Source organism: Mustela nigripes, chromosome 12, assembly GCF_022355385.1.
Source record: "Mustela nigripes isolate SB6536 chromosome 12, MUSNIG.SB6536, whole genome shotgun sequence".
In the NCBI taxonomy this organism is placed as follows: domain Eukaryota; kingdom Metazoa; phylum Chordata; class Mammalia; order Carnivora; family Mustelidae; genus Mustela; species Mustela nigripes.
In genome coordinates, this window is record NC_081568.1 from 95,420,142 (window position 1) to 95,444,462 (window position 24,321).

At 39.8% G+C, this 24,321-nt stretch overlaps 2 long non-coding RNA genes across 6 annotated transcripts in view; one reads left to right on the forward strand and one right to left on the reverse strand.

The window, feature by feature from the left end:
• Positions 1 to 24,321, reverse strand: part of LOC132027935 (uncharacterized) — an 86,944-nt gene that overhangs the window by 50,861 nt on the left and 11,762 nt on the right. For 3 of the 4 annotated variants that reach the window (XR_009407262.1, XR_009407261.1, XR_009407259.1), the window contains exon 3: positions 21,547 to 21,689. This is a non-coding gene — a long non-coding RNA (uncharacterized LOC132027935). Of the gene's footprint in view, positions 1 to 10,254; positions 10,338 to 21,546; positions 21,690 to 24,321 lie in introns of all 4 variants that reach the window. The other variant, XR_009407260.1, reaches the window with a different exon arrangement.
• The window catches only part of LOC132027936 (uncharacterized), a 42,443-nt gene that overhangs the window by 9,084 nt on the left and 9,038 nt on the right, over positions 1 to 24,321 (forward strand). The window contains exons 3-4 of one of the 2 annotated variants that reach the window (XR_009407263.1): positions 6,989 to 7,099; positions 18,215 to 18,816. This is a non-coding gene — a long non-coding RNA (uncharacterized LOC132027936). Of the gene's footprint in view, positions 1 to 6,988; positions 7,100 to 18,214; positions 18,817 to 24,321 lie in introns of those variants that run through there. The other variant, XR_009407264.1, reaches the window with a different exon arrangement.

A 24,321-nucleotide genomic window follows, 5' to 3' on the forward strand; every position in this document is an offset into this window, starting at 1 on the left:
GAGGGAAAAAAATCACCAACTTAGAATTCTGTATCCTGAGAAATTACCTTCCAAAGTGAAAAAGAAGTATTTTCTTAGACAAATAAAAATTAAGCCATGTAATGGGAGCTCCTACTCCACACAGCAGGGACTGAAGCTTCCTGTGATAGCTTCTCTTCCTTTTTAAAAAAAATTTTAAAAATTTAATTTAATTAACATTTAGTGTATTACTAGTATCAGGAGTAGAATTTAGTGATTCATCAGTTACGTATAACACCCAGTGCTCATTATATCAAGTGTCCCCCTTAATGCCCCTCACCCTATTACCCCCATCTCCCCACCCATTTCCCCTTCGGCAACTCTCAGTTTGCTCCGTAGAGTTAAGAGTCTCTTATGGTCTGCCTCCATCACTGGCTGTTTTCATTTTTTTTTTTTTTCCTTTCCTTCCCCTATGATCCTGTGTTTTGTTTCTCAAATTCCACATAGGAGTGAAATCATATGGTATTTTTCTATCTCTGATATTTTTACTTAGCATAACATCCTCTAGTTCCATTCACATTGTTGCAAATAGTAAGATTTCTTTTTTTTTTTTTTCCGATGGCTGAGAAATATTCCATTCTACATGTATACTGCATCTCCTTCATTCATCAGTCGATGGACATTTTAGCTCTTTGCATAGTTTGGTTATTGTTGATAATGATGCTGCAATTATTCGGGTGGATGTGCCCCTTCAAATCACTATGTTTGTATCCTTTGGGTAAATACCTGGTAGTGCAGTTGCTTGGTCCTAGGCTTCTCTTCTGCTTATGTCCTCACTAACTCAAGGATAATACAAGTGTACCTAGAATACCTTCCCTGGAAGGGGAAGCAACCCATTTGACTAAAAGTCTCATGAAAGGAAAATGAAATGTTAAATTATGGCAGTATTCAAAGGTTATGGCCACTGAATTTGTTTTATTGTTTAGAGTTGTGTAGTAGAAAGCACACACACAAAATCTCTTTGATATGATGGCTTTTGTCACATTATGATGGAAAGCCCTTATACAGAACCAGGAAATTGTTTGGGGGATCAAATACAACTGCCCTAAGCAGGGCCATGCTTTCTTGCTATTCCCTGTTTACTGATAACCTTAACTGATCTCCTTCCTCCATCTTCTTTAAGTATACAGTGAATAGCACTGTTAGTCTTCCTACTTTCAGCCAAAATCTTCAATCAGCCATGTGCATTTCACTTTGAACAATCAGACAAGGTGTACATTCATTCACAGCAAAAACTAACTGAGCGATCCTCCAGTGCTTATATTGAACCGTAGGACATCATGATTTGTTTCCACTTTACAGGCGAACTCTTGGGGAAAGGACAGAAGTCTTCCCACGGGCCCTTGAAATCACAGCTCAGCGGGGCCTGGTCTTGACAATCAATGCTTAGGTGCCTGTAAGGCAATGAATGCTCTCTCTATGTCAGAACAAATTTCTCTCAAGAAGTTCCGTTTCTGAAAAGGACAAGTGTTGTGGCCCATCAGCACTATTCGCCCTCTGTAGAACTGAATCACTCACAAGAGTTTTCCTGACCAACAGGTCAAGAACCTGACCTTAAGTTTACACTGGAGGGGAAGACAGCATCCCCAAGCACCTTATCTCTGTCTCTAAAGAACTGCAAGGTGAATTTCAGCTGTCTCAAAGCTGTCTCTTTGATAGCTGTGGGCAAAGGGAAAAACTTGCATTCCCCAGTGACCCTCACACTGGTGTTTATAGTCATGGAATCTGGGCTTGCACCCCAGAGGGAGTTTGTTGGAGTTTGCTGGAGTGGTGTTGTTTTATTTGTGTTATTTTGCTTTGCTGTAAATCATGTTCTTTAAGAGAAAAATGTAATCAGTAAGGAAAGGATGGGATTCATCATCATGAGGCTCTAATGAGGATAACGGTAAGAAGGAAGGTGTTGATGACAGCTAACCCTGCCTTGCATTCACAGGATAGCAGGTGTTTGTTCTCTGTGCTTTACATGTTACAGTCAGAAGGGTTCTCAACACACTCATGGGGTAGATGATATTAGCATCTCTAATTCACCAATGAGGAAACTGAAGTAGATAAGTTCACAATACTGAACCGTGGTACTTAGCTAGATGTTATCTATATAAAAATTCGTTTCTCACCCGTATCACATACCAAAATCAAGTCTAAGTCATTTAAGCAGTTAAATGTACAACATGAAAGACATGCGTACAGGTAGAAGAAATTACAAACATATCCAAAGAACTATATTTAAATTCCAAGTGTCTAAAAGCATATATAATAGGAAACAAAATATTTCTCTGAAAACCAAAAATATTCTTAATGATTAATGCCCTCAATACGTATTTTTCTTAAACTTCAATAAGAAAAAAAGCAGTACCCTGAAAGATAAATGGTCAAAGAATAGGAACAGACAATTCACAAAAGAAAAAAAATCAGTGGTACTAGTACTATATGAGAAAGAATAATAATGCTATTATTTAGTTATTACTTTGGGTCAAGAACTGTGCTCAGTACTTTCATTATCTTATTAAGTCTTTAAAGATATTTATTTATTTATTTATTTGGCAGAGAGAGAGAGAGAGATCACAGGTAGGCAGAGAGGCAGGCAGAGAGAGAGAGAGAGAGAGGAGGAAGCAGGCTCGCCGCCTAGCAGAGAGCCCAATGTGGGGCTCGATCCCAGGATCCCAGGATCATGACTTGAGCTGAAGGCAGAGGCTTTAGCCCATTGAGTCACCCAGGCACCCCATATCTTATTAAATCTTAATACGACTGTGTATCATGCATGTCCAAGATCCCAAAGCCAGTAAATAGTGAGACTGGCTGGGAATTCAAGTCTGACCAACTCCAAACTCATTATTTAGCCATAAAGCTATACTTCCTTCAGTGATGCTTGGCAGCAGCTCAGGCCCATCCACTGGAGTCCACTGATATGTCTCTTCCAGCTGCCTGTTTAGTCATGTCATGTTGGTAGCTTGAATATTTGTACTACAGCCACAAATATGCTACAAAAGCAACCCCCCCATAAAATATTTCCCAGCACATGACTTACTGTCTCCCTAAAACAACAAGAACATAGAAACTTTATGAATCATGTTCCAAGACCCGAACATAGGAAGTTTATCAAGGCAAAAGTCATACTGCCAAACTGTTTTCCCAAATGTCAAACTTATTACTCAAAGATGGGAACTAAAATAAGAGTTAGAATACCATTTTTGTCTACAAATTAACAAATATTAAGAGAGAACAATGGTAAATCAAATTGAGATGCCAAAGGCATGTACATTAGTTCAACCTGTCTGGAAAACCATGTGGTACTACGTATCAAGATTCTTTAAGAACTTCCCCTGTTTTAATTTCATAATCTCACTACTGGAAACCTGGAGGAAATGCTCAGTGCTATATACAGTGACCTGTGTGTAAGGGTGTTCATTTCACCACTGCTTAGAGTAAAAACTTGAAAACTATTTAAATAACCAACCAACTACTTACATAACCAAAACGACTTAAATAATCAAGCAGCAGTTCAGCACTGTATGAAACAATCATGTGATGAAATGTAATACAGCTTTAAAAAATGATTTTTAGGGTGCCTGGGCTCAGTGGGTTAAGCCTCTGCCTTCGGCTCAGATCATGGTCTCAGGGTCCTGGGATTGAGGCCCGCTTCGGGCTCTCTGCTTAGCAGGGAGCCTGCTTCCCCCCCTGCCCGCCTGCCTCTCTGCCTACTTGTGATCTTTCTCTCTGTCAAACAAATAAATAAAATCTTCTAAAAAAATGATCTTTAAGTTCCAAAACATTATAAACTATGTACCAAATGATCCATATACTACTCAAAATACATGTTTTCTCTCTATACACAACATAAACATTATTCACATCATAGGGGTTTTTTTTTTGTACATCAGTAAAGTTTTGCATGTTTCTTCATGGAAGTCCTACATATATTTGATATATGTCTGTGTCTGTATATGTATTGGGTGTACATATTGTGCATATATTACATCTAATGTGACAGTGAGATATTTTTGCATATATATACTGAAATATATTTTCAAAACAATGAACAAATGGAAATATATATCATGCTTACAGAATTGAAAACTGAATGTTATAAAACTATTATTTCTTCACAAGTCAATGTATAAGTTTAATGAAATATAAAAAGAAATCTAAAATGCAATTCCAGTAGGATTTTTAATTTTTGTACTTGATTAAATGATTCTACAGTTTTCATCTGTAAAATTATGTGAGATGATGAATAATTTTCTTATTTAATAGGAGTTTTATTTTCTGGTTTTTATGTAATGAGTGTATATCACTGCTACATCAGCAAAATACTTAATAATAACATAATTATAATATAAATGCTTAAGGCATATTAATAAGCACATAATGAAGTTTTTAGAATAGGTATAGTCTTTCCTATATGTGGACCTTGAAATGAAGAACATATAAGAAGAATAAAGCAAGTGCCACAGATCTCAAAGGGAGAGATCTTTTCTATCGGGGACCTGGGGAGTTAGGAAAGTCACTATTATCCGTATCTGAGGTGACCATTTGAACAACACACTATACTCAGGACTTAAATCTGTTCACTTGAAGTTGAGATGGTGAGTCTTCTGCCCTCTGGGGGTCCCCTGTTATCACTCATTATTTGAAATCATTGGAAACACCCTAAATTCATTGAGGCTTAGCAGCTCCCTCTCTTCCACAAATTATTTTCTAGGTGTCTAGCTTTGTACTTTCTGAGAGAAAGTGCTGCTTTTAGCTTTGAGAGGGTTAAAAATAAAATGCCTAATAATAAATCATGAAAGTGGTTCCAGATCATGACAGCAGTGACAGTGACCTTAGGATTCCTGTCTAGATTAGTTTATTTTCCCCTAGAATAAACACTGAAACCAAATGCAAGTTTTGCAATAAAGGCAACCTTGTGTACAGGAAATAGCATGGAATTTGAAGCCCAAAGACCTGGTTTGAGTCACATCTCCCCCTGAACCTAATGGAATGATGTGAAGTAAGCCAGCAAACTCTACATTTTTTTTTTCACATCATTCACTGATTCATTCAATCAACCAGTAAATATTGCTGCCCTACCGTGTACCAAGCACTGTCTTAGCACTAGAAATCAGGAGAGAGAAAAAGCCCATGACTATGTAGATCCTACATTTTAGCTGCATACACAGGCAACACCAATCAAAATCACCAAATCAAGATTCATAGAACTATAAGATAATTAAAATTCCTTGCAGAAAATTTAGGGTAGGGTGATAGAACGTGTAAGGATGGAAGGGAGTGGATGAGAAGAATTGCTTGATGAGATTGTCAGAGAAAGCCTTTCTAAGGTGGTAATATTCAAGCAAAAACTGTACCCAGGGAGTTGGCCCTAAAGAGTACCTTGAGATAGAAGTACAGTTGCAAACGTGCAGGGCTGAGGAAGGAACATCAAGAACACTGGTGTAGCTAGAGTGGTCAGCAAAGAGAGAAGGTGGTAGGAGAGGAGGTCAAAGTGACTGACCACCAGAGCAGTCATGAGGATGAACCAGTGTGTGAGGGTGGCCACAGGGCACAATGACCTGCATTATAACGGTTAGGGGATAGCAAGGAAATGGAGTCCTGGTGTCTTTGTCTTTGTCTGTCCTACCTGCTTTGACCAAGGCGTAGAAGTTCTTTGTTGGGACAGAAGGAAATTTGGCAGCTGAGATTTTTCTTTAGAGGCCTTGCCAGCACCAGGCCTTTGGGGCATCAGTAGAGGCTACGGTGTATTTCATACAAGGTGTTCGTTTTCTGTGCAGACCTCATCCGGGTCAGCAGCTGGCCAGGACCAACAGCTGGTCTCTTCATGCAGGAGGCACTACTGCCCTTCAGACATGAGATGTCATATAGAGGAACAAATATCTGAATGCATTAGACTTTGCTAGGAAAGCTTTCATCATGCATGGAATGGTATAAAGAAAATGTCCGTGAGGACAGCTTCATTTCATTTCTAAATTTATGTGATTGTATATGGGCAATGCTTATCATTTAACCTTTATCACGCCCTTTTGATCTGGGCTCAATTACACATCACATATCCAATGTAATCTCCCATCTGCTTAACATTTAGAGAGGTATGATCACTAGAGAATGATGTGGGAAACCAGTTTCAATCATAATCACCCTTTCCCACAGTCTAAAAGGGAGTCAGAGTCACTTGATTTAGCATTTGACAGCATAATGCAGGGCTGTCAGACTTGCCTCTCTTCCCAGACTATCACCTCCTTTCTGCTACTCTGCTATTAGTCTTGACCTTGTTGCTCTTTCTTTTGTCATTGCTACTCTGCCTACCTCTTCCTGCTGTCCCAGCTCACGCTGTACTTTTCTGGGGCCAATTCTCTGCCCAGAAGTGTGGGAAGGGGAGGGAGAGGCTGCTATGCTCAGCCCGCAGGGTACAGCTGTCTCAGTGTCTTGAGGTGGAAATACCTGCCTGTCCACAGGATCCCCAGGCACCGTGGTCTAAGAGCATAGAGTCTTTCCGAAGTCTTGGGCTCGAGAGTGCGTGTGAAGCCTACGCAAGTTCAAGTGGACTTGAAAGCTTTTCAACTATGCTTTCCTGTTGTTAATCTGCACATTCATCTGCACATCTGGCTTGGAAAATCTCAAGCCACAAGATCAGCTCTGTTTAGGGTGACTGGTTTGCCACTGCAATAAAGCCAAGTACAAACATGGAAGAAGAGGCTCTGAGAGGCAGCTCCCTTTTCTACTCGCTTCTCTCTGGACAGTTCTTCATTACGGGGATATGCTGATTTTCAGTCACATAGCTAATGTTCAAAGTGGTACCTCATTAAAGTGGGAGATGAAATGTTAGTCACAATCCCTAGACACTCTGAACGCACACCCTGACTACTAACTGTAACCGAACGTCTGAACGTAAAAGAAAGGCAGCGTCGCCATTAGCCCCTCATCCAGGCAAAACCTTTGGTGAGGAACCAGCAATTAAGACTGCCGATTCATCTTCCAGGTCCCACTAATCTTCCCAGGAAAGAAATGGACAGCTCTCATACTTTGGGCCACTAGGCATTGGTTGCCAATTGGGAACATCATCAGAAAACTTTCTTAAAATGGTCATTGGGTAAGTAATTTGGATATTGCTTTCAGCTACATCTGTTCTTCATACTGAGAGTCAATGTGTTGGTTTCCAAAGGGCTGGCCCTTCAACCTACCATATCTTGTTTTAATCATGAACATAATCAGATTTGTTTGGACTTTGGAAAATTACACTTGCTGAACCCAAAATGTTTTTATGCAGGTAGAATCTGATAAAACAATTTTTAGAGGTAGAATAAAAGTCCCAGAGAAGGGCAGTTTTATAATAAGGCCACATGCTTCCTGGAGGATAGGAGTAGAAGTATAAGAGCCCAGCTTCTAGGCTGTCCGTGTAGACCTCCCCGTGTGCTCACTGATTGATTATGTAAATCCTCCCTCAAGGATTTTGTTTTTTTAATAGCAACAGCTTGTGGCTACTTTCTTCTCTCACTCTTATTCTGCCACCTTGTTATTGTTTTTGTTTTTGTTTTTTTATTTGACAGAGAGAGATCACAAGTAGGCAGAGAGGCAGGCAGAGAGAGAGAGGAGGAAGCAGGCTCCCTGCTGAGCAGAGAGCCCGATGCGGGGCTCGATCCCAGAACCCTGGGATCATGACCGGAGCCGAAGGCAGCGGCTTAACCCACTGAGCCACCCAGGCGCCCCTTGTTATTGTTTTCCTTCAGTTTCAGTCCCCAGCCCTCCAGTGAGGCCACCAAGAGGCTAAGCTTTGACTTTACAGGAGTAGAGGCCTCCAACCCCCATCCTTTTAGCCATTTTCCCTTGTTCCATTCATCCCAACAAATATTTACCAATAGCCAGCTGATTGTAGCAGTGGGACTAACAAAGGTAAATTAGTTTGCCCCTGCTTTAGTGGATCTTAGAGTCTAGTAGGAGAGACAAACGCTTAGGTAATTTTAATAATTTTAGTGTAGCAGGTGAAGTGCTGTGCTAGAAATCCACCGTTTGTGACATGGGAGCACAGAGAATAGATGTCCATAGGTCAGCCCGGAAGTTTAGAGAAGACTTCCTGTGAGAGATTATGACAAAATCAGATCTTGAGGGATAAGCAATACTGAAAGAAGTGGGAAAGGTTCCAGATAGAGGGATGAGTATAAGCCATGACAGAAAGTCATAAAACAGCATAAGGCCTGCAGGGAATCTCAAATAGTTAATATTAAGTCAAGAATCAACAAGTAATGAAGTTAGAGAGGTTGATGGGCAGGTGTCAGACACCTGCAGAGCCTTACAGGCCAGGCAGAACCTGAATTCTGTAGGTGATGTATAGTCCTTGAATGTAGTTAAGTGGTGAACCATATGATCAGATTTAAATGTTAGATAATTTTTAAATGCCTTGAGATATGGCTTCCAAGGGGGTAATACTGAGGACTGGGAGATGAGTTATGAGGTTCAGTAATAGAGATGATGTCTAGGCAGGGAGACAGAGGATGAAACTGAGGAATTGTGGACATGGTGATTGATTAATTGATTCGGTGTTGGGGAGTTAAGAAGGAAGGATAACTTGAAAGCAACTTGGGTTTCTATCCCTAGCAGGATAGATAATAGAGCTCTCAATTGGATTAGGCCCTATAAATGAATGAGCGTGTTTGGAGGTACATTTGCCCTATAAGAGGCAATGGAATGCAAAGCACCCAAGCTACCAATTCATGGAGACTATATCCAATCGTGATTTGCAAGTCCGGTGTTAGAGATTTCAAGGGTAGGATTTTTAAGGCACAGAAGCAGTTCTCCCTAGGAGTTTGCTAAGCTTTCTAAAAAGAAAAAAGCAAAGTGAAAATATGCAGAGACAAATCTCTGATTTGGAGACGTTGTGTGTGCTGTTCTCCCCATGGCTCCCCACTCGCCCCCCTCTACCCCTTGACCTCCTTTAGTCACCATGTCATCAGAGATGGGTTTCCTGTATGTTCCAAGTTCCATTGACAGTACTATGAGAATTTATTCTTAAAACACCCCTCTACCAGGTTGTCAGGGTGGCTCAGTTGGTTTAAGTGCCCAGCTCCTGGTTTCAGCTCAGGTTGTGATCTCAGGGTCATGAGATTGAGTCCCAAGTCAGGTTCCACCCTCAACGGGGAGTCAGCTTGAGGATTCTCTCTCCCTCTTCCTTTACCCCTACCACCGCTCATGCTCTCTGTCTGTCTCTCTCTCTCTAAAATAAATATATCTCTAAGGAAAAAAAAACCACCCCTCTCCCATTTCGAATTTTACCCATATGGTGTCATGGAAAACTGGTCAGAATGTAATTTCCTTTCCACCTTGTTGTAACATCCATTATTTTAAATCTTTCTGTGGTTCTGTCATTAACAATATATATAGTTATATACATATATATATATAGAGAGAGAGAGAGAGAGAGAGAGAGAACTAGAGAGAGAGTGAGAACTAGAACTCACAAAATTTTGATGCTACAGTGAAAAGCAGTTGCATTTGCTTGTTTACAAAGAAAGCTCACTAGCGATAACCTTCTGTCCCTTTTGGCTTCTCTTTCTTCATAACTTCAGTTTTTCTTTGAAGATTAGGTAATTCTGTTTGAAACACCAGAAAAGCATGCTTGACTAAGAAGTGTTAAGGTTTATTGCCAAAGGTGTGATTAGGCAGGTGGATGAACTACAGTAGTTTGATTTAAATCAAACTGCCCTTTGGACAAGCACTAGGGAATGAAAATACAATATGAGCCATAAGACATAATCCTCAATTTCCAGTAGTCACTATAAAAAGTAAAAAGAAAGAGGAATTAATTTTAAGAGTATGTTTTATTTAACCCAATATATCCTAAATGTCATCATTTCTACATTTAATCAGTACATATATATTAATAAGGCTGTTTTTTCATGCAAAATGTTCAGAATCTGGTGTGTGTTTTCCACTTCCAGTAAATCTCAATTCAGATACTAAGTTTTCATCAGAAATCTGTGATCTGTACTTAGACTTCATAAAATTAAATTTGAAAAAGCATATTCATGTACCCACATGATTCCAAACATACTTACAATCTCCTAATTGTACTCTGTGTTTTAAGTGTTCATGGCCACCTGTGGCTGCTGTGTGGGAGAGAGCACACAGTAGACCTTTTACCCTTCTTCTCATCCCAGCATTCAGGGTGCTGTACATGAACTTAAGGTAACTGAATATTTCTGGAAGATATTTATGTAAGTTTGCAAATCACTTAAGCCTTTGAGATCTCACCTGGTAGCTCTGGATAACAGAGCTCTCAGAATGGCACTGTTAGGCTCCTGAGGATCTTTACAGGAAGGAGTAAAGGTCAGGAGCTGGTGAAATAGAATATAAAAGCATTGGATCAAGACAGGATCTGGTAAGTGTTCTGTAAAATAAATTTGTGTCCATTTTAAAACATTAATTGTATTAGGAAATTTTTTTTGTAATTTGAAAGTTGCCTTGAAAGGAAGTTTCAGACTTTAGAGTAGGTTTTCTGTTACTGCTTGTCTGGTGGGTTGGTCAGTTGCTTGTTTTGCCTTGGGTCCAAATATATGATATTAGAAATTTCACCATTTACTCTTTGTACTAAAAAAAAAAAAAAGAAAAGAAAAAGAAAAATTGCTCCAGTGTGAGCCTAGTTACCCCCCAGAAAGTAAGAATTCTTAGTGTGGTGAATCCAGCCTAAGATTCAAGCTCATTACCTCCCTACCAATGCAACACACCACACACACACACACACACACACACACACACACACACACGTATATTCACATATACACTTAAGGACATGTGTGGCTTCAGAGTAGAAAGCTTCCCTAACAAAGGACAGTAGAAGTGTTGGAACCACATGGAAAGCTACATCAAACCTTAGCAGTCAGAAGGCTTGTTTCTTTGCTATCAGATATTTTTTCGTTCTGGCAGGGGTGGAGGAGTGAGAGGTGGAGAAGCACGGAGTCCTTCCTTCCTTCTCCCTCTTACTCCATGGACTTCAGTGGGATGAGCATGGCAAGAGTCTGGCCTGGACAACCTCTCTGCAGTGTGAGCCCACTTGTGGGGTCTGCAGTGGAAAGGAAGGAAGAGGGAGATGATGGGCGGGATAATTCCAGGCTCCTCCAGGAACCTCCTGGTCCAACCTTCTTCCTCTTCCATCTTTTCTGCTCCAGGTTCTCCTTTTGGTGATTATGTAGCAGACCTCTTGCCTTAGGAGTCTTCTGACACATTCCAGGAAACACAGGCCATTCATTTGTTTGATTTTTTGAGATGTTTTAGACTTAACTCCGAGTCTGCTGTCTCCTGTCTTATACCTGCTCCTCTAACTCATCATTTTCTATTTATTTATCTTTTTAAGTTTGAGCTCTCATTTCATTTAACCTTAACGTTTAGACAGAAAACTCTCACAACATTTCATCTTTTTGTCTGAGGTTTTCCCGGCTTTCAACACCAGTCAATTAAACTTAGTAACATTTATGAAACACCTGCTCTGTGCTAGGGACCTTGTTGGGTGCTTTGGTGTCAAACATACAATCAAACAACAGTCAGATGGAGGGGAAGCAAACTAGAAAATGCTAGACTTTCTTTCATGCACAAAAAATCAGGGTGGTGTGAACACTTAAACCAGATATTCCTAGGGGACAAATTGGTAACAGAATATGCATAAATTTTTCTTTGCTCTCAAAGGTTGCTCTGGTGATCTGGTTATTTGCATTCTGATCCTGTGACATACTAACTGAATATTTTATGAGGCCAAAGCAAAAAATGAACAGAAATCACAAAAATACCTTACCAGCTCTTTGCTGTAGATCTCTGACCACTTTATCCTATAGTAACAACTTGGATCAAGGCTTCATTTTTTAGCGTTTTATTAAATAAATTCACTAAGTTATCTTTACCCCATTAGAAACATGGCCCCTAAGATTTACTATATCTTACTCATAGAGAATTGTTTTTCCTTTAAATACCTACAAACATGGGGCACCTGGGTGGCTCAGTGGGTTAAGCCGCTGCCTTCGGCTCAGGTCACCATCTCAGGGTCCTGGGATGGAGTCCCGCATTGGGCTCTCTGCTCAGCAGGGAGCCTGCTTCCTCCTCTCTCTCTCTCTCTGCCTGCCTCTCTGCCTACTTGTGATCTCTCTCTGTCAAATAAATAAATAAAATCTTTAAAAAAAAAATAAATAAATACCTACAAACAACCAGGGTGGGGGGAAAACAAAACCCACTGAAAATGTAATAATAAACAGGATTTCACATTAAATTGGAGATTGTTTGGGATGTGTAGGCTGGGAAGGGGTAGTGGCAGGCTGGAGGTGGAGGAGGGATAGGAGAGAAGATGAAAGAGGTGAGGCGCTTTCCTGGCTGCAGAACCAAACCTGAGAGAAGAAACAAGAGTCCAAGAGGGGTCTCCATCCATTTAACCAAACCTCATGCCATCATCCCTGCCACTTGTCTCTAAATTTCCCTCTCTAAAATATCCCTGTCTTCTTCTGGTGTGAGACTTCAGTGAGAAGGTTATTTTTACCCTCTTCATTTTATCCTCCGTGAGTGACTCAAAGAAGAGTTGTCAGTGATTTGAAAGGGACACACGCTCCATGACCATGTAAGTGGCTTCTGGGCACCTAACCCACAATGCTTTCCTGATAAGAAGTTATCAGTGGTAGCTAGCAAGGCAATCAAAAAAGTCAAATAAAAGGAAGAAAGTGTTGGAGGCAGTTTGGGGACTGGAAATGACTTCTGAGAAGTAAAGGTATGAAAAAGAAGGGAAGTTTTGGTGATGGGGAACAGACATAGATCGGATTTTACCAGGACATGGTTTGCCACTGAGTGAAACGTAAAGCCAATGAGAAATAAAGGATGTACTAGAGAACCGTGATGGTCTGTGGTGCCCTTAAAGGTGACATCCATTCCAAAATAGGGAGCCCAGGTCCTAGCGAGGGTTTTCCCGAGCTGTGTCCTCCTGGAAAATTACTTAGCCCTCTGAACGTCAGTCTCTCCATCCATAAAATAAGAACATCAGCTGATCATCTTTTAGGTTTCCTCAACTCTAGATATCTCTTCTTACTTTTTACGTTGCTAAAAACCTTAAGAGGAATGGTTAGAAAACTGTTTGCTAAAATTTAAAGGCTTGCATTTTCACCAATGATCCTGTTTATGGTAGAGGAGAGCAAAAGGGAGGGGAATCTGTATTGCGTTTGCTTGCTGATACAAGAAACATGATGGGAAATATTGGCCATTTACCTCTCGCAGTCTTTAAAAAGAGTAACAGTATTGCCCTATGTTTCTAGTCCTATGTTAACTCCAAAAATTCTTTGTCTTATTTGATATATATAATAATTAGGAGAAATGGGCAGGAAATTGCAAATCAGTTACTTCGTTTGATATTTATGGCAATTAGGAGGAATGGGCAGAAAAGTTCCTATATTTACCAGTGACATTGAACTCAGAGAGTTCAAATAATTTTTTCAGGGCTGGCTATTGACAAGGGCTGGAATTAGATTTCAGGTCTCCAGAACCCTGGAGCTGGGTACTTGCCTGGACTTTTTGCATAATCTTTTCAGAAGTGACCAGAAACATGGGGGTGCTACCTGAGTTGCCACAACCCTAAATGATGTCGAAAGAAGGACTCAGCTTCTCAGATCAAACTACACTTTTCTTTGGTCAATTTGTAACTGTCTCTTAGCCAGGAGCCTCCCAACTAGGGTGCAGACAACCTAGGCACCCATAAATGATAATTAGGGTGCAGATGGGGAAATAGTAAGAAGAATTCTATTACATTTATTTTGTGTCATTCTTATAATTAATTTTAGTATGTTTCATAAGGTATTTATTAGCACAAAGCATCCTCCTAAATAGCACCTAATAGGACTGATAAATGGGGCTCTATGTTTTACTGATTAAATCCATGATCAAAATGTTTGGAAACTAGGTTTTAAAAAATGGAAGGAAGGATGTAGAAAAGGAAGGAAGCCATATGGCCATTCTTAGGGGTCGCTGTTTTTCTCATTCCTTATGATGCCCCGGGGCAGAGAGTAGAAAGGGGTATGGAAAGGAGCAGGTTCAATCAGAACCTTGAAGAAAATCCAGAAAAGTAGACTAACAAATGGAACTGCTCTGGCCGAACTGGGGCAGCTGGTCACATGCTCCCCACCAGCACAAAGGTCTCTGTTTCTCTCTCACACACTGCAGCCCTTTGTCCATCAGAATCCACAATTCCGTTCAGCTGTTCTTACTGCACTTCCCTCCTGTCTTTCTAGTCTATTAGGCAGTAACTGTAAAGCATAACTTCACCAGCCTTTAAAAGAAAAAGTTGAAAGGGAGAAAAATATGTCCAGATCAATGAACCTACAGGTCCTTTCTCATGAGAAAATAAAGTCTAACCTACCCAGAGAAGATAACTTGGGAATTTTTATATTATTCATCACTTACAAAGTAGCTGCCAACTGATTTTTTTTGTTTTCTCCAAAACTCCTCACACTATGCTGGGAAGTGTAGAAAATAAGAAAGGACTCCTCTGAGGAGGAAGAAGATTGTTGACTTTCACCTTTGGGCTCCAGGAAGTTAGTGTACCCAGGATTATTGAATTATTATTAATATTATTATTCAAAGATTTATTTATTTGAGAGAGAGAGAGAGTGTGAGAGGAAGAGCACAAGCAGGGGTAGCTGCAGAGGGGTAGGTAGAAGCAGAATCCCTGCTGAGCAGAAAGCCCAACATGGGGCTTGATCCCAGGTACCGAGATCATGACCTGAGCCAAAGGGAGACAGTTAACCAACTGAGCCACCTGGGTACCCCAAATTATTATTAACCTGGGAGATAAAAGGAATGGTGCATTATGTTAAATAAATAAATGAGCTTTTTTACTATAATGCGAAGCAAGAGATCATCTCTTAGGGCCCATATTTGAGACCGTTTCAAGGAAAAAGAGCCATAGAAGAAATAAATGGTGCCTTTACATGTTAAAAAAAAAAAAAAAAAAAAATAGAGCAGCAAAGGAGCCCACCTGAGGATTAAGATCACAAGTGTGCCCATGTCACAAAGCTGCTTTCTGTTCCCTTAATTGTCTGTAGACACTTAAGACACCAGATCGTTGTTACCGTATTTTCTCGCCAGCAGGGACCACAGACATTGCCTCACGACAGCTTAGCGGGTATGACAGGCTTGCAGGGAAGGAATCTGGAGGTTTCTGAGTATGAGCTTTCTGTGTTTAAAGTGCGTAGCCCTTACTCTGAGGGGCTGGGGGAGGCAGAGTCTTTCATTTCTTGTTCTGTTTCTGTCCCTCAATTCCTTGGGCAGACTCAATTTCATTTTATAGAGAAAATCCACTAATGAGAGAATTGTGAGGACATTCACTCCTCATCCGCCGTGTTCTTTATGCTGCACATAGTACTGTAGTCACTGTGTGCCTGCGGTAGTCTAAGTGCTGCCGAGATTAAAATGAAGAAAACATGACCCCTCAGATGGGACGCAGTCTGATTAAAGAGATAACACAGCTAGTCAAATTAGCAATATAAAACCACATATGAACCAAGACACAAATAAGCGGTAATTTCAATAAGTACTATTACGTTCCTTGAGGACAAGAGAAGGCGCCCTCATCTTGCAAATAAATAAAGGAACAAATGGAGTCCTCACAGCTGCGCTCTGATATCCTCTCCTGCTGTCCTTTGTTCTGGCCGCCATCTTTGGCTCCAGGGCCTGGACCCCACTGGCACAGAAATGAGAAGAGTGGGCTAGAGTTCGCAGTTTAAGAGTGTGAAGCAGTGGCTTCTGTGTCTCTCTTCCCAGCTTACAGCATGCAACAGAGCATTCATTAGTGCACCCTACCGAATCACAGAGGGAGGGACTGAGGGCTCAGGGAACAGTGACAAACACAGAAGCTGGTGAAATGCATTGGCAAAGGGAACCAAATACTGACTGTCACAAAGGATCATTAGTTTAGTGTCTGTTATTTAAATAAAAATAAGGTCAGTTAGCAAACAACCTGTGCCTAAGCTGAGAAAGACTAATGCTGTTTTTCTTCCGTAGTGAAATCAACTGTCTTAATTAGAGTGGTGTAGAATTAACTATTTAGAATCATTCTCTTCCAAGTTCTTCCGGTAGGGACATTTGAAAGAACTAACTCAAACAGTCCCTGTGGTGGCCATACATTCCAACTAAAATATCAAATGCATAGTGTAAAAAAAACCCATTTTTTTCCTATTCTTAGAATTCATATGTATATGATCTTTCAGAAGTGTAAAGGTTTTATACAGAAAAAACTAAAAACGCCAAAGCTTTTTAAACTCTACACTATCTGAAAATCTGAGACACGGGAGGATTATTCCTACCATGCCGTGGATTTTTAAATTACTGTTGCGTAAATCAACAAGAATTCTGAGAACTTGAAAAATAGTGAGAAGTAGTCAAGGGATTGTTGTTATGTTATATTGTTTGGCTCTGATTGTATTCATTCCTGAGAGTTCATTATTACCTCCCCCACTTTTTTCTTTTTGCTGGATTCAACTATAGATTGCTTTTTTGTTCTTTTTAAATGTTTATCTTCAAATTCTTAGTTCAAAAACTTAACTATAAAATGTCATCAGAGGGCACCTGGGTAGCTCAGTTGGTGAAGTGACTGCCTTTGGTTCAGGTCATGTTCCTAGAGTCCCAGGATCTAGTCCTGTATTGGGAATCCCTGCTCAGCAGGGAGTCTGCTTCTCCCCCTGATCCTCCCCCCTCGTGTGCTCTCTCATTCTCTCTCTCTTAAATAAAATCTTTAAAAAACAAATAAAATAAGAAAATAAAATATCATCAGTCTGAATTTATTAAATATCTTTACCCTTCTCCGAAATCAAGCAAGAAACTTGTCTACTAAACAACTTCTATTTTCTCAATTTTCCTTACTGTTTTATCATTAGTAGCAGTTACCAAAATCTTTTTAACAGTCAACAGTTAACAATATTAACTGTTCCAGTCCATATAGCTCTGTGACAATTTTCTCTAAAACTTACTGGCATAAAGAACCAAATGGGAGTATTATGCTCACAGATGTTCTGAATCAGGAATTGGAGCAGGGCAAATTAGAGACAGTGTGTCATTGTTTCACACTTTTTAAGGCCTCCTTTGGAATCTGGCTGTTGGATGGGGGCCTCAGTTTCTCTCTGTTTTCCTTTCCATGTGGCTTCTTGGTATAGGCTATTTTGGGCTTCCCCATATCATGGTAGCTGGATTCCCAGGGCAAGTCCCCAAGAAAGAAACAACCCTGCAGAAGCCCTATCATACCTCAGAAGTCACACAGTGCCCCTTCTCTTTTTCCCTCCTCATTAAGGTGGCCACAAGATCTCCTCAGGTTCAAGGGCAGGAACATAGACTCAGTCTCTTGGTGGAGGCATGGCAAGGTTCTCCAACAGCAAGGACGGTTGCAGCAGGCAACTAAGTGTTGCCGTGACCATGCTTGTCAGATGCAATCAGTCACACTAACATATTGTGAGAATTTACACAGGTGTCCTTGTTCTTTACATTTCATGTCTTTATTTTGGGCTTCTTTTTGTGTGTATGATGCACATCGATTAGTGGTTTATCAGAACACCTATGATATTCGCTCAAATGTTTTATACTTTATATCTTACTCTTGAAGCAGAGATTCACTGATTATAAAATTTACATCGGCAGTTATTTTTATTAGTGCTTTGAAAATATCCTATTGCTTTTTTTCCCCTTTATAGTATTTTTTATTGTGGTAAAATACACTTAACGTAAAATATAATGTGTTCACTGTGTTTAAGTGTACAGTTCACTGGTATTAAGTACATTCATATTGTTGTGTGACCATCACCACCATCCAGCTCCAGAATACGAAACTGTACCCATTAAATAATAACTTCCTATTACCTCTCTGGCAGCCCCTGACAATCACCATTCTACTTTCTGTCTTTATGATTTTAACTACTAGAGGTATTTGTTCTTTTTTCACTGGCTTATTTCACTTAGCGTAATGTCCTCAAGATTCATCCATGTTGTAGCATGTATCAGAATTTCCTTCCTTTTTAAGACTAATATTCCATTGTATGTGTTTAGCGCATTGTGTTTATCCATTGATGGATGCTTGGATTATATCCACATTTTCAATATTGTAAATAATGCTGCTATGAACATAGATGTAGAAATATCTCTTTGAGACCCTGCTTTCAATATTTTTAAAATTATATTTATTTTTAATTTTTGGTTTTTTTTTTAGACAGAGAAAGAGAGAGCACTGTGAGCGTATGGGGGCAGGAAGGAGCAGAAGAAGAGGCAGAGAATCTCAAGGAGACGCCCTGTTCGGTGTGGAGCCCAGTATAGGACAGGCCTCTATCCCACAACCCTGAGATCATGACCTGAGCCAAAATCAAGAGTCGGTCACTTAACTGACCGAGCCACCCAAACGCCCCATCAATTTTCTGAATATAACTTAGAAGTAGAATTGCTAGACCATATGGCACATTTTTTTCAGGAACTGACATACTCTTTTCTACAGAGGCTATACCAGTTACATCCCCACACAGTGGGAACACTCCCCCTGGAAATTGGCAAGCCTTTCACAGACTCCAGGTTTCCAAAATAGTTGAATATATGTATTCTGCCAGCACTGTTGGTCTCTATATGGAAAGAAAGACTTATCCTGCTTCTGAATCCACAGTCTTCCTGGAATCCATATATAACATTGCTTTTTAACATCTATTGTTGCTGATAGAAATCCACTTTTATTCTGATTGTCATCTATCTTCTTGATCTGGTAATTTATACTTTTTTTTCTTTTTATACTTGACATTAAATATCAAGTCAATTTCTGGGTCTGGATTATTGTGGCTCATTTATTTATTTATCTCAGTTCTGTGTGTACACTTTAAATCTGAAAAAGCAAGTATTCCTTTAATTCTGGATAATATCTTCTGCCATTTCCCCTTGGAATGTTGTTCCTCTCTCATCTTCTCTCTACTCCCTTTTCCTGGGGCCTCTGATAGATACACTGCAGCTTCCATGTCTCTCAGCCACTTTTACATTTTTCAGTCTGTTTCTTCTCTCTGTACTATGCTATGGATCAATTCCTTAGGACTGTGCTTTAATTTACTAATTCTCTGTTTGACTGTTTCTGTTTAGTATTTTAGGGAATAGGTGTTCTCCCTTTCTTTGAGCTCCTTCGTACACTAAATTTAAGCTAATATTCAGATGGGCATACTGTCTTTGTCCTTAGATAAACCGATCTCCAAATGGCTGACTTTGTTGGCATCTGGAGTCCTCTTATGTGTGGAATAACTCTTTAGAAGCTCATCTCAAGCAACAGTATTTTTTTTTTCTTCTTCCCTTTTGGCAACCCTCCAGCATTGATTACTGGCTTCATGGTTGCCACCACTCTTTTCCTCAGGACCCAGAATTCTGATTCAGGCTGCTCTTGGATACTCAGGGCATCTTATGCTGGAAAATACTGAAAATAATTACACCTGCATTCCCCAAGCTGGTAAACATCTGAGTGCCATTGCTGGCATGGAGGCTGTCTTTCTCCATCCTGTCTACCCACACACATGGCATATTAGAAGCTGTAGCCAAAGATAATGGTAGCAAATAGTTTTATTTTGGCCTCCTTTACGGGGAGGCCAGTCCATCCCAGCATCTGATTTTAGAAAGTAGGCTGGGCTTCAGTTTTGTTTCCCTCAACCTTACATGAGATGGTTTTAATTCCCATTGTTCCACAAGTTTCAAAATGCCAGCTTCCAGACTTAGAGCCTGCAAGATCCACAGACCAAGCCTCTCAACTTCAGCTCACGTTTTTCTCTATTTAATGGATGCCCCTCTTCTGTACTGTGAAAAGGTCTAGCATATTTTTCTAGTTTAAAATCATACCTATGTGTTTTGAATTTTTTCTCTTTTGTAAAAATCCAACCTTGTTACATGTATGAAAGATCCGGGGTGTTTAAAATTGTAAATTTACAATACTATCCTAACTGGAAATACGAATTTCTCTGTGATGCCCTGTTTTATCTCATTAAGTAATACCAAAGATAATACAAGTAAGTATTGGAGCAGAGGAGAAAGGATGAAGGTCATGCAAGTTGTGTAAAGCCCAACATCTCATTTATTTATTCTGTTATAATAGCTCAAGGAGAGAAGAATTGCATGGCATTCTTTACATTAATTGGGGTATTATATAATTTGTTTTGCGTACATGTTCAAATGCCCTGGAGGGCCCAATGATATGATGAGAGTCCGTGTCTAGCTGGTTCTTCCTCTGGGAACACACACTTTGGTATTAGGCACTTGCCTATATTGCAAATGGTTTTCATCTTTATACTGTACTTGGGATTTTCTATTTCTAAGCCCTTCCTATTATAAACTATATGAACAGAATAGGAAAAATGGCAGAGAATGAGTATATTCTTTAGGTACTGACAGGCTAATTTTTCTCAGTGTAAGAAATACTGAATATTCAGATTTTTCTCTCTCTTTCTTTTAAACTCAGTGGAAAGCCAGTACTATTCTTTCTTTCTTTTTTTTTTTTTCTTTTTTTTTTTTTTTTTTTGCTCAGTATGAAAATCAGGTCCTCTTTTTTTTTCTATTTCTAAGCAATATATGAATGGGGTTTTAATAAATCAAATAATGAAAAAGCTTGTAGATTAAAAGTAAGTGTCTCTCCCACCCCAACCAGCTTTTTCTCTCTTAAAAAGCCACATTTTTTTCCCACATAAATAACTGTACGGCATCCTCATTTCTACGCCTTGCTTTTCCACTTCTTCATCATATATTTGGAGATTTTTTTCAGTATCAATATACATAGATTCACTTTTTTTTATAGCTGCAGAGTATTCTGTTTTAGGAATGTACGATAATTTATTTAATCTGTCCCTTATTTATAAGATTATAGGCTAAAAAAAAAGATTATAGGCTATTTCTAGACTTTTGCTACTATAAATCATTATGCAGTGAATATTCTTGTAGATACAGTTTTGCTCACATATACTAATTTATTGAGAAATGCTGTGCCAAACTGCTCTCCACTGAGGTTACATTGAAATAAATCTTTAAAAACAAATGCACTATTTTCCTAAACTGAAAACACTTAAAATTTAGCACTGTTGTTTCAGTCTGCAAACAATTCTATATCCATTTTCTTCAAGTTTGCAGCTGACCATATTTTTATGTGAGCGCAATTTATGATTGTTAGTTAAATACTTTGCGAACAACTTATTTTATTAAAAAACAACTTACTTTATTAAAAAAATAAAATATTGTTCAAGCTTGCACATTTTGATGACAAATTGGGGGGAAATGCTCAGAATTAGGATAAGTCCTCGGAATGTATTTGCCTTATCCTTTGGGACTTTGGCCAGTCCCTGGTCTCATCAACCATTTTTATGTTTATATATTTTAGAACTTTCAGTATATTCTGCAGACAGGAGAGTTGCTTGACAATGTTTTCCTCTTTGGGAAGGCTCAGAATGGCTGCTTCACCCACACCCCTTTTTGGAGTTTCCTCTTTCCACACCATCCCTGTTATCCTGGCCTCAGCTATTTTCATGGAGGCTGAACACTAACCTTAAGCCTACAATGATGTGAGACAGTGGCCTTTGAAGACTCTTGAATCAGCAGCTTCATCAACAGCAGTGTCCTCATCAGTTCTCACTCAGGGAGGTCAAATGGAGGACTCCCAAAAGGCATCATCAAGAGTAGCAGGAACTCTAGAAACAAAGAAGGTAGATAAGTTTCTGAGCACCGGAGGGATGAGTTGAGGCTGAGGGGGAGCCCAGTCATAGGGCCACTGGGGCTCTGACATCTGAATAACTCTTCTGTTGGCCTAGCTGGGCAGCTCAAGGTTTTTTTTTTCCTGTCATCTTTAATGTACTCAGTAAATAGAGTAACTTCAGCATAACTTAAACTCCATGGAAATAACTGACTCAGTATTCTTAGCAAACCATAAAACAGAAGCACATTTAGTCATTCACCAAACAGCAGTTGAAAGCCTGGGATGTGCAAGGTCCTGGGGCACAGTGATCAAGACAGGACAAGATCTCCGCTGCCATGGAACTTAGAGTTCTGTGAAAAGGGCAGAAAAAAATGAATAAGAAATACAGTGGAGAGGGGTAAGTGCAACGCAAAGTAGTGGATGGTGATGGGATAGCACCCTGGTGACTATTTTGGTATTGAGGGATCAGGTAAATCTCCCTGAAGAAGTTACCCCTAAGCTGAGACCCAAATGACAAGAGCAATCCATTTGAGAGCTAAGGGAAGAGAAACCAGCTAACAGAAAAGCCCTGAGGTAATAATGTGTATATTGGAGGAACAGAATGACAGTTCAGTAAGGGAGAAGCTTGTGTCACAAAAGTTAGAAAGGCAGGTTGAGACTAGGTTGTATAGGGCTTTGCATGCCCCAGTGTATTCTATCTAGAGTTCAGTTTAGAATATTTCAAGGATATTCTAACTTGATAAAAAGCCATAAATATTATAACCAAGGGCAGATATGATATGATACATGGTTTTAAAAGCTCACCCAGTCGTGCATTGCTGGAGGTGGGGTGGTAGTAGTGAAGGCAGCTAACACAGTAGTCTGGTGCAAAACAATGGCATCGGAGGGTGAGGCGGTTGCAGTGCGCGTGGAGAAGCATTTAGAATCTGGGAGGTGCTTCCCAGTGAGAATCCTTAAGACCTACTGATGGATTAGCTGAGAGGGATGAGTCATGAATGAAAAAAATCAGGAGAAAAAACACATTAACCTCTAAATTTTCCTGAGCACTTTAAATGAAAGAATGTCATTTTCCTTTTCATTTCATCACCAAGTTCCTCTGAGAACCTGGTAGGCAATGAACCCACCATTGTTAAGCAGTATTTTCCTAATCTTGGCTTTCTGAGTCACAAAGAAAGATTCAAATATGTTGAGTATGGGGGCACTTGGGTGGCTCAGTCAGTTAAACCACTGCCTTCAGCCCAGGTCATGATCCCAGGGTTGCCCCACATCAGGTTTCTTGCTCAGTAGGGAGGCTGCTGCATCCTCTCCTCCCCACTCGAGCTCTCTCTTGTTATCTCTACCTCTCTCTCTCAAATGAATAAATAAAATCTTTTAAAAAATATGTTGAGGGACGCCTGGGTGACTCAGTTGGTTAAGCAGCTGCCTTCGGCTCAGGTCATGATCCCAGCATCCTGGGATCGAGTCCCACATCGGGCTCCTTGCTCGGCAGGGAGCCTGCTTCTCCCTCTGCCTCTGTGTGCCAGTGCTCACTCTCTCTCTCTTTATCTGACAAATAAATAAAATCTTAAAATATATATATATATATATATATATATATATATATATAGAGAGAGAGAGAGAGAGAGAGAGAGTATATTTCAGTTTAGAAAGTACTTTATTACCTGTCAGATATCTGGAAATTTCTATTCCATGTAACCTATATCCCATGGAGTCTGAAATGATAGAGGTTGTAACTAGTGAAACAGGAGTTGGTTCCTGAGGGTCTAGGGCAAATCTAGGGGCATTTCCATAACTAGGAGAACATGAGTTCCTCTCTTCCATTGTACTATACTGGCTTAGTTTTGTGTTACCTCCTCTCCTACATCCTCTGAGGACAATATGAGACAAGGCCCAAGTGCATCTGTTCACCACATTTACATGTATTTGGTAGTGTTGAATGAGTAAGTGAGCAAGCAAATGAATGAATTAGTGATTGAATGAATGAATTCTGAGTACCTGTCCCTTAGCTGGCTCTTTCCTTGAATAATAGAAGTTGTCTAACCTCACCCCATCTTCTTGGTTAGTCTAAGACTGGCTCTTGCCATAAATAGTTTTTCAGGCTGTTGGTTGTATATCTGGGTTTGTGTATATTTCATCCCTATTCTGACCATCCCTTTTATTTAACTACACTACTTTTTTCTGCCTATATTATCATGGATGGCTATGTAAGATGGACATCCCCATAGGATATTCGAAAATTCTATGTTAAGATAGGAGGAAGGTTTATTCTCAGTAACTTTTCAGGTTCTATCTTCACTGATATATTGGGATGGGGAATGTACCAGTCTATACAAGGTACAAGGCTCCACAAAGTGTCCTTTCAGCTTCAGAGTTGATCAGAAGCCATTATGTTCTATTTGGGGACCTAGATATCATATTTTAAAATAGCTTCCCACAGAGCAATTCAGAGGAGAGTACAATGTATCATTTAAGTACTAAATATTGACTATTTCTACAATGAAAAAGTACAGAGAGTTCCCTTTATGTTTATCTTTGTATTGCAAATTGCCACAACCTGGTCAAAAAATTCTCTCTGTAATAGAGCTTGAAGTCCGGGATTGTGATGCCACCAACGTTGGCTTTCTTTT